Here is a 15,485-nt window from a genome sequence, read left to right as displayed (position 1 = left end):
CTGAAGAGCAAGAACAGGAGACAGCCCAGGTGTGTAATCGAGGTGAATCAATCTCCCGTTCCGGTCCTCGTGGATACTGGGGCATCCGTCAATGTAATGGCACAGGGACATTATGATGTTATGGACCAACCCCCCAAGTTGGCTGCGCCAAGGGCCCGAATCTTTGCTTTTGGTGGTTGTAACCCTATTCCCCTGGACGGTGCGTTTGTGGCCAAGGTGGAGCATGATGGCTCGCAAATTAAAGCACAGTTCTATGTGTCACCTGTGAGCACCAACACGTTGCTGATCTGTGCTGCAGCAGAGGCCCTTGGTATTGTCACTTTCGCGTATTCTGTCTACTTGGAGGACATAAATGACTTGGAGAAATACGCAGCACTGTTCAAGGGGATCGGACAGATGGTTGGAGAACCTGTGAGATTACACATTGACGATTCTGTGCAGCCCATTGCCCTGAAGCATCGGAGGGTGCCGTTTCACCTTCGAGAACAGGTGGATAAAGAGCTGGATAGCCTGGTGGATCTGGACATAATAGAGAAGGTGCCCCTGGGTGTCCCCCATAGTAGTGGCACGAAAACCCAAGCAGCCCGACGCTGTCAGGATCTGCGTTGACATGAGGCTCCCAAACAAGGCCATCAGGAGAGAAAGACACCTCACCCCGACGATAGACGACATCATTGCAGAGGTACAAGGTGCTCGCTTCTTCTCGAAACTGGACCTCAGGGCGGGGTATCACCAGGTTGTCCTCCACCCCGAGTCGAGATATATCACCACCTTCACCACACATCGGGGGCTCTACCGTTACAAGAGGCTTAGCTTTGGTGTCTCCTCGGCGGCCGAGGTATTCCAGAATATAATCCGGGGTGCCCTAGCGGACTTGGAGGGAGTTCTGAATATAAGCGACGACATTTTGGTGTTCGCGAGAACAGAGGTCGATCATCTGCGCCGTCTGGCAAAGACATTTGAGAGACTGCAGTCCTTGGGCCTCACCCTGCACAAGGAGAAGTGTGAATTCCTCCGACCATCCATAGAGTTCTTTGGTTTTGTGTTCAAGGAGGGGGGAGTGTCTCCTGATCCCAAGAAGGTGCAGGACATAAAGAAGGCGCAGCCTCCGGAGTCTGTGTCTGAGGTACGGAGCTTCCTGGGCATGGTTACGTACTGTGGACGGTTCATCAAAAATCTTGCCTCCAGGTCGAAACCGTTCAGGGCACTAACGAGAAAGGACACGATCTGGAACTGGGGCCCACTGGAGCAGGCTGCATTTGACGACATCAAAGGCGCCCTGGCAGCTGAGGACACCATGTCCTTCTTTGATCCCATGTTACCATCGGAGATTATTGTTGACGCCAGCCCGTTCGGACTGGGCGCCGCCCTGACCCAAGTAGAGCAAGGCCCTGTCGGAGGCGGAACAACGATACTCACAAATTGAGCGGGAGGCACTGGCGGTGCGCTGGGGATGCCGGCACTTCCGACTCTATGTCCTTGGACGCCCGGTGACGGTCGTGACGGACCACAAACCGTTGCTGCCTATCCTGGCGGGGTCATCATCCAAGCCACCCACGCGGATTGAAAGATGGATGCTCGCCCTGCTGGAGTATGGGGTCACCCAGGTCTATCGGCCTTGGGCGAATAACGCGGCCGATTACCTCTCCAGACACCTGGGGGCACCCGGCGGAGGAGACCGGGACACGTGCACAGAGGAGGCCGAAGAACATGTCCGGGTGGTAGTGGAGGCGGCAACACCGAATGCCATGCCTCTCCAAGAGCTTGAGGTGGCGGCAGCTGAGGATGAGTGTTTTAACATTCTGAAGCAGTCCATGCAGCAGGGCTCTTGGAAGTCGGTGCTGGAGGCCCTGGCAGGGCGCACTCAGGAGGCCAGGACTGTGCTGGAGCAGCTATGGAAAGTCCGGGAAGAACTATCATTTTCAACATCCTGCTCAGGGGTGATCAGATTGTGGTGCCCCAGTCGAAGGTGGGCGACGTGATTGCGCTGGCACATCGTGGTCACCAGGGTGACGCTAAGACCAAGGCCCGCCTAAGGCTGAAGGTGTGGTTTCCGGAACTCGAGCGCAAGGTGGATGATTTCATGGCAGCCCGTGTGTGGTGTCAGGCGGCTTCTCCACTACGGCGGAAGCCGGAGATAAAGGCGATGCCTCGCGGGACGCGACCATGGGAGGTCGTCCATGCGGACTTCGGCTCCACCACGATGGGCACCCACTTCTTGGTAATAGTTGACGAGTATTCAAGATATCCAGAGGTGGAATTTGTGGATTCAGTAGCGTTCGAGCACGTTTTGGTTGCCGTGGAGAAAATATTTGCGGCCCATGGATTCCCTCAGACGTTGTGCTCGGACAATGGGGCACCATTCCAGAGCGAACGCTTTTCGGAGCTGTTGGTGAGCTATGGAGTGGTGCGCAGGAAGATCACTCCCCTGTGGCCAAGGGCAAATGGTGAAGCTGAATGGCTCATGAGGACCCTCAACAAGACCTTTAGAATTGCCCAGGGGCAGGGACAGCCATTGCAGAGAGCGTTGTACCAATTTCTGAGGGTCTATCGCACCACGCCCCAGGCATCCACTGGAGTGGCCCCGGCGGAGGCCCTGTTTAGGCGTTGCCCGCGTGGGTTGCTACCCGAAGTGGGGGAGAAGGAACCGGGCGTGATCGATGATCAGCAGGTCGAGTCTGACTGAAAAACACGGATCGAGCAGGAGAATGCTCAGAGAGGGCTTCGCCCACAACGACTGGAACTAGGGGACGAGGTCCTCATTCGCAACAGACATCCACATGGAAAGCTCTCTCTGCCCTATGAGCCAGAACCGCTGGATGTTGTCGCGGTAAAAGGGTCCATGATAACTGCATCGGACGGCCGGTCTGCGGTCACTCGAAATGTCAGCTTTTTCAAGAAGCTATGGGATCCAAGAACCGACCCGCCTCCTGAGCCCGACCCCGGGGAGCTCCCAGAGGACACTGATGAAACACCGGGCCTGCCTGAGTCTCCGGCCAGACCAACACCTGTGGACAGATCACCCGTGCCGGAGGTGAGCAGGAGGTACCCACAGAGGGCTGGGCGAGGGAAACCTGCTCGCCTCACCGATTACGTACTTGGACATTTGGCCGAATACTGTAGTGGTAATCACTGCTGAACTAAGGGGACCCGGGTGGCTGGTAATAAAGGGGTGTTTCCGACAACGGGGAATGTTAAAATGTTATTGTTATGTTGTATCATGTGCAGTGCATAGTTGTAGTGCGTGTTGTTTGTTCTCCTGGAAAAAGGAGGAGTGTGGCGCTGCCCGATGACGGGCACGCACGTGGTGGCGTGACATTGCACGTCGCCGCGTGCAACATAAATAAACGGGGCATTTCCCGGCCGCGCAGAGCGACCAGGAAGCCCGAACAGTAAGGACGCATGTGAGGTGTCGTCCTTGCTAGCTGGGGGCTACGGGACCGCATGGGGGCATGGACGAACCCTCAACAGTAACCCAGGGAGCTTAAAAAAAATATTTTCAGTCACTGAACAGGACACACCTCCCGTTCAATGACTGCAAAAACTGTTTTAGGATGGACGCCATGGAAAGGCAAGGCGGGGCTCCATACAAAGCCTCTCTCCCCTTTTCAAAGCGGCCAAAGAATCTGGAAAACTGCCGCGAAACACAGGTAAGAGGGGTTGGGAGGGGAATGGTCACGAAATAAATGGGGATGGAGGTTGGGAGGGGAGATGGCAGCCAGGGGAACCAGCCGCCAGGTGTCTTAGAATGCGGGCTGAGATTGTACGTTTGAGCCAGCATTTCTAGCCACTTGATTGGCTGGTTCCCCCGCGCCGCGCCGGTGCTGATTTCCACTGTAAGCTTTCTTCTTTTCCCATGTAGGTAGGTCTTTTAGATGCCCTGTTCAGAGAGCCAAGACTTCGGGGCATTTTAATTTATTATAGTTGAAGTACATTTTCAGGTCAGGTGGGAGTTTGTTCCAGTGTTTGGCTCCCACTGCTTAGGATCTCCCTCTGTGTCTCAGTCCTTTTAAGCAAGCAAGGCTTATTTTTGGCTAATGGCGATCTCAAGGCTCTACCTGGTGCAGAGTCATTACACTCCATTGAGTAGCATAGTTTAGAACCTAGGATCACTCTGGACACTTTATTTTGTATAAGCAGGTGTCTGGTATGTCAGGTTTTATTTTTTTTAGGCCCAAGTTAAGGTCGTTGCAGTAATCTAGCCATGAGAGTGCTAATGCTCCAGTTACCTACATTTTTGTTCCATTTAAAAGCATGGAAGAGTTTTCCTAAAGCTGTACTTGATCTGCAGGATTTGGGGGCATGCCCAGTAATGGATGCCATTTAAATGGAAGGATGTTGGGGGTTGGCAGTCCGAAGAAGCTGACCTCTGTTTTAGTTGCATTTAGGCATAGGTTACCTTCAATGGTCCTGCGCTGGACCCTCTGTCAGGGCTAGGTGACATGTTGGTTTGTGTTTTGGTTAGTGTCCATATTTAGCCGTCTCTATGTGTCATTAACATACCATTGGAATGTACGGGGAATGATTCCATTGGGTCGGCGAGGGGCTTTAACATGTACATTGAACATCAATGGGGAAAGGATTGGGCTCCGTGAGACACAGTGCAGGGGCATTTGAAACCCCATATCTTTACCAGTGAGGGTAGTCGGAAGGTAATTTTAAGATAACTCTTTTCATTCACATCTGGAATAGAGGGAACATAGTATATAGCATGTAATACAAGTCCTCCCATGTAAAATGTGGGCCACGTCACGAGTTGGGTGGAGCAGTAAAAGGAGGCGGTAACGCTATTACTGCTGAATTTACTGCTCCGCCCAATCCAGCGTTCCAGAGCATTCACCTCCAGCTCTCAGCTGGAGGTGAATGCGCCGACGGTATGGGCATTTTTGCTGCTGTTACCGCTGGCGGTATTAGCGCTGGCAGTAATTGTGCCACCCATCCCCAATGGGAAATGAGGATTTACTGCCAACCACAACTCGTGATCCGGTGAAAAAATTGCTCCCGACCGAGTAGCGGTAGTGCTAATTGCGCTGGGCAGTATCCCGGCCCAATTACCGCCGGGATGCCGCCCAACTCATGATGAGGCCCAATGTGCCATCATAAACTTGATTCAAATACTCTGTAAATGAAGGGGTGAATTTTTCCACAATGAGAAAATAATACATCTCATCTATAATGCATACTGTTCAGAATTCGACCATCACCATTACATTTGCTGATGATATTAATTGTTTTACAAGGATTTCTTCAGTCTTAACGCACATTTCTTACGAATAATGGAGCTTTCAAATCCGTGAAAATGCCTGTGTTGCTTGTCCTTAAGAGAGACGATAAATTAATCACAGAATGGAATTGCCATAACTAACAACTAGTCTGTGTGCTTGAACTCATTTTTAACTCTGACTAATTCACGTATTAGTTTGTCAAAATAAAGGAAAACATGCGGTAAAAGTGCACTGCGTGCATTCCCTGTAAAGACGATTAATTGTTGAACGCCTGTGCTGTACTGTGAAACAAAATGCATTTTTGATTAATATCAAGATTCAGAAATAAAGGGCTTCTAAATGATAACATAATTATATTGTGTGGTGCATGCTGCGAATGTTATCGTCCCATTACTGTGATCGGGGTGATGGTTTGCTTTTTTTGGAATGGTAGCATTTACATGCTCTGTGAATTGTGACAGATCTATTGAGTGAGTTCCTTCTGAGATGTCATCTTTATGCAAAATAAACAGAAACAGAACTGCCTCCTTTAATAAAGAGAAGCTGCAGAGAGGGGTCTATTGATCATGTGTTTTAAGAGGTTGATGGCAGAGATTTGAGGGTACGACATGTTTGCTGAAGAAACCTGATTATATAGTAAATTCCCCTAACACTATGTAACGTCATACATGTTTTCGTGCTTGAGAAATCAGGAATGGGTGGGAGTTGTTGTGCAGTGTTCTTCACTGTTCTAGGCAAGAGACAAAGACTGTGAGCACATCTGGGTTGAGTAGAAAAGTCATTCACACCTAATCATCGCCTGCTCTGTGGCAGATAATGGAACTGAGAGGAAGGTTCACAAGTGCTTGTAACACCCCAATGTGGCCGATGCGAGTGCCACTGATATGACGGGAATACCCAACTTCAGAAGGTTGACATTTGTCGTACGGGACATGACATCATTGCACGGAAGATCATTTCTTACTTGCAAAGTCCATAAGTCTGATATAATGGCTCTCGTCAAGAGGACATGAGCTTCTCCCTTTTCCCACTGTAAAGGAGAACCTTCAAACTTGGAATGTGTCCTGCGATGCTTTGCCTTGTGTGAGAAACCTGATGGTGTCTAATTTGCTAGTCCCTGAGGGTCTGTCATCCAGGTGGCCAGGACACTGCCATCACTATTGGATCCAGTTCCTGGGGGTGGACCAGTGCGGCAGAATCACATGGATGGGGGGTCCTCATGGGTGAGACGCGGTAACCCCTTTCTTGTAACACCTTTTTCACACCCTACCTTGTAGGATACTCAGAATATCTACCCCCCACCCCTTTTCCAACATTAACACTTTCCTACACTGAGACAAACAATGGACCAACACTAGGGCCGGTTTCCTGACATGTCCCAACACAAGGGGCAGGCAAAGACTCCTGAGACAAGAAACTCCAACAGTTCAGCACAGCCGGTGAGTCGGAGAAGACAGATAGTAAAACTGAACTGTGCTGGGCCCAAGGTTGCAGGCAGCAACTTTGTTAAAAAAAAAACTTGTGTAATTGAACTTTAAAGGAACCCTAGTAAAATGTAAGAAGCAGAGGGGTCAGGCGTCGCGGGATGCTCATTCGAAGGACTCTGACTAAAGCCTTTTTTAGGTTGTGTTTTTTTGTTGAAACTACGAAAACCAAGAGGCCTTCGGAGAGGCTGGTGCGCAGTGTCAAAGTCGTCCTATGAGGGTCAAGCCAAACCCCCTTGTACACTCGAAAGTCTTTGACACATTGGAGAAAACTGATTGAACTGGGAAACTGGCAAATGTGAACCTGACAGAGGGATGCCTGCGAGTTGAGGATAAAACAGTGATATACCCATGAACATTGTGACAACAAGTGTGAGCCCGGCTGAGGGAGGTCCACAATGGATAGTTGGTTAAAAAGACATTGAGACTGTTGAGTGATACGTTTTTGAGTGAAAGGCAGTAATGAACCAGATTGAGGTAGGCTAACGTTGCAAGAAGAATCGAAGCATGGCTATGGTTTTTTGTGCTACTCCTACGCTGACGATACGCAAATTATTGTGTGTGCTGATTTAACTGAGCCTGAGACGGCTGGTCACCTGAGGAACTGCTTAAAGGCAGTTGGCAATTGGATGGCCTTGAGTTGGCTCAAGTTGCACAGTGAGAAAACCGAGGTGCTGATGGTTGCCACACATGCCCCCTCCTTGTTCTGGACCCCTGAGTTCTGGCCCATGAGCCTTGGTCATTTTCCCTCTCGCATCTCATCTGTGAAGGACCTAGGCGTAAAAATTGCGGTCTCGCTATCCATGGATGAACACGTCTCTTTCACCTGTCAGAAGGCCCACTTTAAAATGCAGACCCTACGGAAAGTCCTTCCTTGCATCCCATCAAAATTCCATGCTCCAGTGGTATCATCCTTGGTAATTAGTAACATCGACTACTATAACGCCTTGTACTTAGCCCTCCCACAACACTTGCTCCATCGTCTGCAGCTGTTGCAGAATATGGCAGCTACAGTAGTACTCCACCCCCCTTTGAGCGCCCATATGATGCCGCTTCTGCGCCAGCTCCACTGGCTTCCAGCCCAACGGTGCATTAAATTTAAATCTCTGTGTATGGTTCACAAAGCCTTTCATAAAGCAGGAGCAGAACACCTTCAAATGAAGTTTTTTCCCTTACAAACCCTCAAGGTCTCTTCGCTCTCAATCTCTGAAAATCGTTCAGCCCATTAGGGTTAAACACTCCCGGGTCGGTGGCCGGGCCTTCTCAGTTGCTGCAGCAAAGGTGTGGAATTCTCTCACTTTTTGTCTGCGTGACATTGAGGCCCACCTTTCCTTTGGGCGGGCTCTAATGACCGTTCTTTTTTCAATACTCTGTTCCCCTGGTTGGCTCCCGCCTCTACAGTTGTGGCGCCATGATGCCTACAGGCGAATAATCTGCTTTATAAGTATAAATAAGATAAGATAAGATGGGGGATCCAAGGGCTCAAGAGCAATCGCCTAACGTGCAAGATTTGGATTGGAGCCCGGCTGAGGGGGATCCAGGGGACGAAGAGAAATCGCCCAAGGTGAATGATTACAAAAGGAATTTTTGTTTTGTTTAGTGTTATGTTTCAGCAGGCCTTCTAAGGTAAGAATCTTTGCCGGAAAGAGACTTGGCCCGAGAAGGTCCTGGCATAATTGAAATTAACTGTAACCTTGTGTTGGCGAGGCCCGGGAGTGTGCTGTGCTTAAAGGCCCTGCCTTGCGCCAGGCTAAAAATGTGGGGGACATCCTGGCTTCTCATTTGTGAACACTTCTTTCTTTTCTTGTGAACATTACCACACTCTTTTTGAAATTCGCTGTAAGGATTGACAATAGGTTTTTTAGTATAGGCCCTTTTATTTGACAAGATGTCACTAGGACTGCCTTATTATTATTTGATGGTCGTAGCTTGCTCCCATCTTAGATTTTGGTTTAGATTAGGTGTTTTTCTAACATTTATACAGTTTAATAAACACCCTTGAACTGTGATCGCTTGTGTCTGTCTTTACTGTTTCCACCATGAGTTCCTTATATGTGGTGTCATTAATGGGATGTGATTCAACTGATAAAAATTGAAACCCATCTTAATAATTGTTGTAACACCAGAAGGTGAAAATAAAATAGTTGATCACCTAATCTTTGACCCCGTATCCACATTGAAAGAGGTGTTGTCCTCTCAACTACTTGTCCCACCTGGTCAACAGGATCTGTTCTTTAAAATTCAAGTGTTGCCAGATACCCTTCCTCTCTCCCATTATAACATAAAACCATGGGACTGAATAATTCTAAAAGTTCAGCCTGTCTTTTCTTTTATCAGACCCAGTGCTCTGAATCCCCCTGCCTCTGAGCCTTTTTTTTCCATGGTACCCAATCATCATCTGTTGCGGGACCATCAGGGTTAAAGACTAATTTACCCAGTCCACTCCTTTGACAGTCTCAGAATCAGAAGACTCCGAGGATTTTGAGACCTTATGCAAGGGGGTCGAGAGTTGTTTCTTTTCTGATTCAGACACCACAGCGGGAACCCTTACACCCCCGGAAGAAATGGCTGACCTAGGCAATATCATCGCCCAATTGGCGGCCCAATCAGTTACAGGCCAAAAAGAGACTCCAAGAAAATTTGACTAGATTAATTGAATTACAAGCAAGGCCCTTACTACCACAGGGCGTACTTCAACCATATCTTGAAGCCGAAGATTTAGGACATTTTTCCCTAAACTTCAAACTCCTGGCTAAGCAACTGGGATGGGAGGAGAACCTTAAAAGATGCTATTTGTATTCCTTGTTGAAAGGTAAACTCCAAACTTCCTATCAGCTACTCAACCTTGTACAGGGAGCCACGTTTCTATCCACCAAGGAAGGGTTGTTAAAAAGAGTGGGGCAGACTTGCAATTTTTATCGGCAGAAATTACGAGTCATTAAGTTAAACCCGGGAGAAACTCCTTTAGAACTGGGTGAACATGTCAAAAACACAGTGGCCCTGTGGACTAATAACACATCTTTAGAATAACTGATGGATATGATTACCCTAGAACAATTTATTAATTCCTTACCCCCTTTTTTGCAAAAATCCATCCTTCTGTTAAATTGACCTACCCTAGCTATGGCCATTGAGACTGCATAAAACCATTAGGATGCCGCTAAACACTTCCACTTGGCCCATCGATGGGAAGAACAGAAAGATCATGAGCTCGTCCATCGACCTCAACTTTAGGGAATAAACAGGGGGGGGTTGCATAGCGGCAAGGAAGGGATGCCACGAGAGACAGAGTAGAAATCAGGAAAACTGATCCAGAGGCTAAGGATGATAGCAGAAGCGAGGAATTAAAAGGAAGCAGACCACCTCCTCCGGTCTGTTCTATCTGTAGAGAAACAGCAAATTTAGCTAGTCACTGTGAAAAGAATATAAAAGACGAACCTATGGAAATAGGCTGTTTGAAGGGTGAAGAGTGGGAAGAACCCGAGGAAGAGCTAGAGACCTTTAGCTTCCGTGTCAAACTCCTACCGAATTCACATATGAAAAAGCTTGGGTGAATGGGAGACAAGTAAGGGCCTTTATCGACTCAGGTAGTAAGCAAAACGCTATACAGGCCGATTTAGTTACAACAAAAGGCCATACATGGAGACAATTAAGTATACCCTAAAATACCAATCCACATTGAAATCCAGGGCGAGTCCCTGTAAAATATCATCAGCCATAATACCCGGGCTCCACCCACCTTTGGGGATTTTCTACCCCAGAGATCCTGGCAGATTAACTACTACTACTCCCAAGACTCTCCAACATGGAACTAGGAAAACTCTTAGCCAATGAAACCCAAAACAACTCTTGAAACCCAATTCATAGGTTATTGTAAAGAGACCAGTAAAACCACTCCACCTCTACCTACCATGACTGAAATCAATCAGTAGAATATGAGAGAGTTCATGGACATCTCTCATCTCTGATCTCTCCCAGGTCTTAACCATGGGGATCATGGACAAAGAACAGGCATATACACCTTGCATAGAGGAAGGGTATGTGAGAAACGTGGCAGTGTCTCACTTGCTAATCCCCAGGGATCTTTCATCAGGTGACCAGGACACGGCCATCGCTATTGGATCCAGTTGCTGGGGTTGGACCACTGGGGGAGGATCACCTGGATGGGGGTCTTCAGGGAGTGGAGGTGGGACACCGATGGGTGAGACGCGGTACCGCCTTCATTACAACACCTTTCCCCATCCTACCTTATAGGAGACTCAGAAGTTCTAGCCCACACCCCCTTTCCAGCATGAACACTTTTCTACACTGAGACAGACAATGGACCAACACTAGGGCCGTTCACCTGACATGTCCCAACACAAAGGTCAGGCAGAGTCAGGTAATTAACAACAACTATGCACACCTGACGGCCCTTTCCCTCCACCACAGGGATAAAAGGTGGAGCACGAAAGCACACTTCGAGCAAGGCTCAACGCACGAGGAAGCCACTATTCTGGACCAGCCGTTCAAGCGGAGGAGAAAGCCGGAAGAGACCCGGAGGGATGACGAAGAGGGAATTGCCTGTGCCTTTTACAACTCAGATCTGCAGATACTCAGAAAGGGAAAGCATAAGATCGGAAAGTCCAGCTGGCGTGTGGTGTGACAGGTGTCAGCGGCACATAGGGCCCTCCAGTGCTGATAGGCAAAGCGGGGAGAAGCACTTGCTGCTGTGGTGCCATTCTTGACTCCCGGGAAATGAAACAGTTCAGCACAGCCATTGAATCGGAGAAGACAGATAGTAAAACAGAACTGTGCTGGGCCCAAGGTTGATGGCAGCACCCTTGTTGAACAAAGAACTTGTGTAATTGAACTTTAAAGGAACCCTAGTAAAAGGTTCAGAAGCAGAGTGGTCAGGCTTCCCAGGGACTCTCATTCGAGGACCCAGACTGAAGCCTTTTTTGGGTTGTGTTGTTTTGTAGAAACTACGAAAACAAAGAGGACTTAGGAGAGGCTAGTGTGAAGTGTCAAAGTGGTCCTAGGAGGGTCAAGCAAAACCCCTCGTGCACTCAAAAGTCTTTGACACATTGGAGAAAACTAATTGAACTGGGAAACTGCCAAATGTGAACCCGACAGAGGGATACCTGCGAGTTGAGGGTAAAACAGTGATATTCCCGTGAACATTGTGACAACACGTGTGAACCCGGCTGGGGGATGTCCACAATGGATAGTTGGTTAAAAAGACATTGATACTGTTGAGTGATACGTTTTTGAGTGAAATGCCATAGTAAACCCGATTGAGGGAGGCTAACATTGCAAGAAGGATTGGAGCCCGGCTGAGGGATATCCAAGGGGTGAAGAGCAATTGCCTAGAGTGAATGATTAGGATCAGAGTCCGGATGAAGTGGATCCAAGGGGTGAAGAGCAATTGCCCAATGTGAAAGATTACCAAAGGAACTTTTGTTTTGTTTAGTGTTATTGCTCAGCAGGCCTTCTAAGGCAAGAGACTTTGCCGGAAAGAGACTTGGCCACAGAAGGTCCTGGCATTATTGAAAGGAACTGTAAACTTGTGTTGGCGAGGCCCGGGAGTGTGCTGTGCTCAAAAGTCCTGCCTTGTCCCGTGCTAAAAACATGGCTAAGGGAGACCCCCAGCTATAAGATCCTGTCTTATCATTTGTGAACAATTCTTTCTTTTCTTGTGAACATTATCCCACACTCTTTTTTGAAATTCGCTGTAAGGATTGGCAATAGGTTTTTTTTAGTATAGGCCCTTTTATTTGTCAAGACACCACTAGACCTGCCTTATTAATATATTAAGGTCATAGCTTGCTCGCATCTTAGATTTAGGTTTAGATTAGGCTTTTTCTAACCCATTTATACAGTTCAATAAACACCCTTCAACTGTGATCACTTGTGTCTGTCTTTACTGTTGCCACCATGAGTTCCTTACACTTGAAAATGTCGGATATCCGTGATTGGACCGTATCCAACAATTTTGAATTAGAAATTTCCAAATGCAGCAATGCAGAATTCGAAATGCGAGACTCGCTCAAGTAATGATCCCCCACCCGCCCACCTACCAGCCTGTTGGCGGCGCAACTACTGTGTGCCCCCGACTCTTCCATCTTGTGTATAGGCGCGTTATAAATGCCATATCATATCATATCATCCCTCTGCGAAGCCGGTTCCCTTCACTAACGTGGATGGGAACCGAAACCGGCACTGCAGGGTCACGTTTTTTTTCTTTTCTTCTCGAATGCCACTGATGCCATTGTAGTGAACAAGGGCACGGGGGACAACCCCACAACCGCTGCTCTCCTTGTACATTATAGTGGCACCGAATGGGAGATTTGTTTGAAATATTTGTCTGTTCGAAATGTTCATTCAGTTGAAATTCAAACAAATCTCTGATTCGGTTTTTTAAATTCGAAATTTTATATGGATACCGAAAATGACATATTCCTGCGGGATCCATTTAACTCAGTCCTGGATAACCTGCATCCTTAGTAGATGCATAAACAGACCTTTACACTTTAATGATCCTTTGAAGAGACAATGCTGACTGAATACTCAATGAGACTCCATATCGAGGCTCTCCTTCTGACTGATGCAGTATGAGGGACTTCCGGAACCTGAAGCTGCCTGTGGTGGACTACCTCGAACAAGAAGTGTTGTCTCCCGTCATCTCCCTTGGGTCCGCTTATAACCCCTTCAAGTTCGGTGAGCCTGCAATGTGCTCTCTGTGCAGGACCTATCCTGATGAAAATAACTATTTAGGATTGATTGAGTAGTTACATATTTGTATATGAATCTGCTACAGCTCTGCTTATATACTGAGATGGCATCTACGTGCTAAATTATAATCTTGTCAGGCTAACTGCCTTCCACAATACAGTCTGAGTGTTAAAACCCCTTAAGTGCTAAGGGCGTCTTTGTTCGTCCTGAATTACCATAAGAAATCACTGTAGGCTCCGCCCACTCCAGCATTTATATTTAAACTTTGTTAACAAACTGTTCTTGTAAACACTTTGGCATTAGATAATGATGATAGAAAGTGAATGATATGTATTTAGCTATTAACGGCTAATTGCGATCTAGTGTTCGCTCGATAATTTATCAAAAGCCCGGCCCGGAAAGATAACTCAGGGGCAACATGCTTGTCTTGCAAGCAAGAACACGCTGAGCAGTATGGGTTTGACACCCGGTCCCCAGCAATATAAGAGACCAATCTGCGGCACAGAATAATGGCCATCACAACATGTGACACACTAGAAAGCCTCTGAGAGCAGCTCGAAGAGATTAAAACCCATGACTATTTAGAGATTACTCTTTTCCTTCATAACATGATCCAATCAATAATTACTATATAAATATGTGAATGATAATATTGGCCATAGAACAAACCAAAGATCAACAGTCAATAGAGTATGTGCTAGAAAACAATGCTTCTCAGAAAGGATGCCTGAAGCCAATTCCCAGCAGAATGTATGCAAGCGATTACTGTTCGTATGAATGTGTGCAAAGCTATTACTCCCATCAGACTATACGCCGGGAATGAGCTCTGTCCGGAAATGTACCAATGAATAAGGCGCAATATGGCTTCCTTTAAATCTGGCTGCAAAATGGCACAGATGCTGGAAAACATTGAGCAACAATATTTCCACCCTTTTACTGCATCTGTGCAGTTTTACAATTGATTGCCAGCATGGAGAGGATGCAGGGTGGGAATCCCACTCAATACGTTTCTCCTCTTACGCAGGAAATCTGTGTACATCCGCGCCCAAATCACAATTTTGATGTGGGGCAGAATTATGAATATCTGAAATTTTCGTCTGCTCATTTGCATTTGCAAAGAGCAGACAAAGGGCCTCATTTCAAGTTTGGTGGCATTTCGGCGGTGAATCCACCAAAATATCGGCAAGCAAAATTACCGCTACTGCCACCACTTGGTCCTGCTGATTTACCGGGGGATTGCAAGTGATTGTGGTCAGTGCCATTTTAAGCACTTTTTGGGCCTGGGGCACATACACCGTTGGGGCCCCCCTCCATTGAACCAAAGGAATTGAATTCAGAGATCCTGAATATCTGGTTGTGCCCCCCCTCATCGCGATCACAACTCATAGTTTTGACATGTTGCCTCACAGCGATTAAAATAGCCAACGGTGCTCCCTTTCAGTCCCCTTACCCTCTCCATTCTTCCTGTAATAAGAATGATAAAAAAGTGACATTTCCAGGCCAACATCAGCAGTTCACGACATGGCTACTTGCATTCTAGCATAGGTACAGGACACTCTCCATCATTAGCTGCCACGTGGAAGGTACACCAGCCACAGCATAAATTCAGGACAAAGACTGTATGTAAAAGTTGCTCGTAATCCAGAATAGAGAGACAACGCAGATTAGCTACTTCACAGAATGCAAAAGTGCTCAACCATGGAATGAGGAGACCAATTGTAAGCAAGAAAGGAGCTACACATACAATAGCATACATAGTGGATGAAGATTAGAAGCTGCCAGGAAGGTGTCCAAATCCAGACGGACTGAGATTAGAAGAGGGATATGGTTTTCAAACCGGGTTGCCATTAGAGAGCAAAGAAGCAGGTGGCTGTGGTGTATAATATATCAATGCTCACTATTATTATAGAGGAAGCAACACTATAGCAAGTGAAACATGAGTGAAGCTGCTTTGAAGATCAGAATCCGAGAACAAAATCACTCTGAAGGGTGACAATTGTGAATGGTTTAGGGACTGGCAATTTGCACAGATTAGGCAATGCAAGATTAAATGAGATGCCCA

At 47.4% G+C, this 15,485-nt stretch overlaps 1 protein-coding gene across 2 annotated transcripts in view; it reads right to left on the bottom strand.

Moving 5' to 3' along the window:
- ATP8A2 (ATPase phospholipid transporting 8A2) overlaps positions 1-15,485 on the bottom strand; it is a 3,773,191-nt gene that overhangs the window by 3,302,166 nt on the left and 455,540 nt on the right. The window lies entirely within an intron of this gene.

The sequence above is a fragment of the Ambystoma mexicanum genome, chromosome 7q (assembly GCF_040938575.1).
Source record: "Ambystoma mexicanum isolate Mex_15411 chromosome 7q, UKY_AmexF1_1, whole genome shotgun sequence".
Lineage (NCBI taxonomy): Eukaryota > Metazoa > Chordata > Amphibia > Caudata > Ambystomatidae > Ambystoma > Ambystoma mexicanum.
This window is presented reverse-complemented; position numbering and strand designations above follow the sequence as displayed.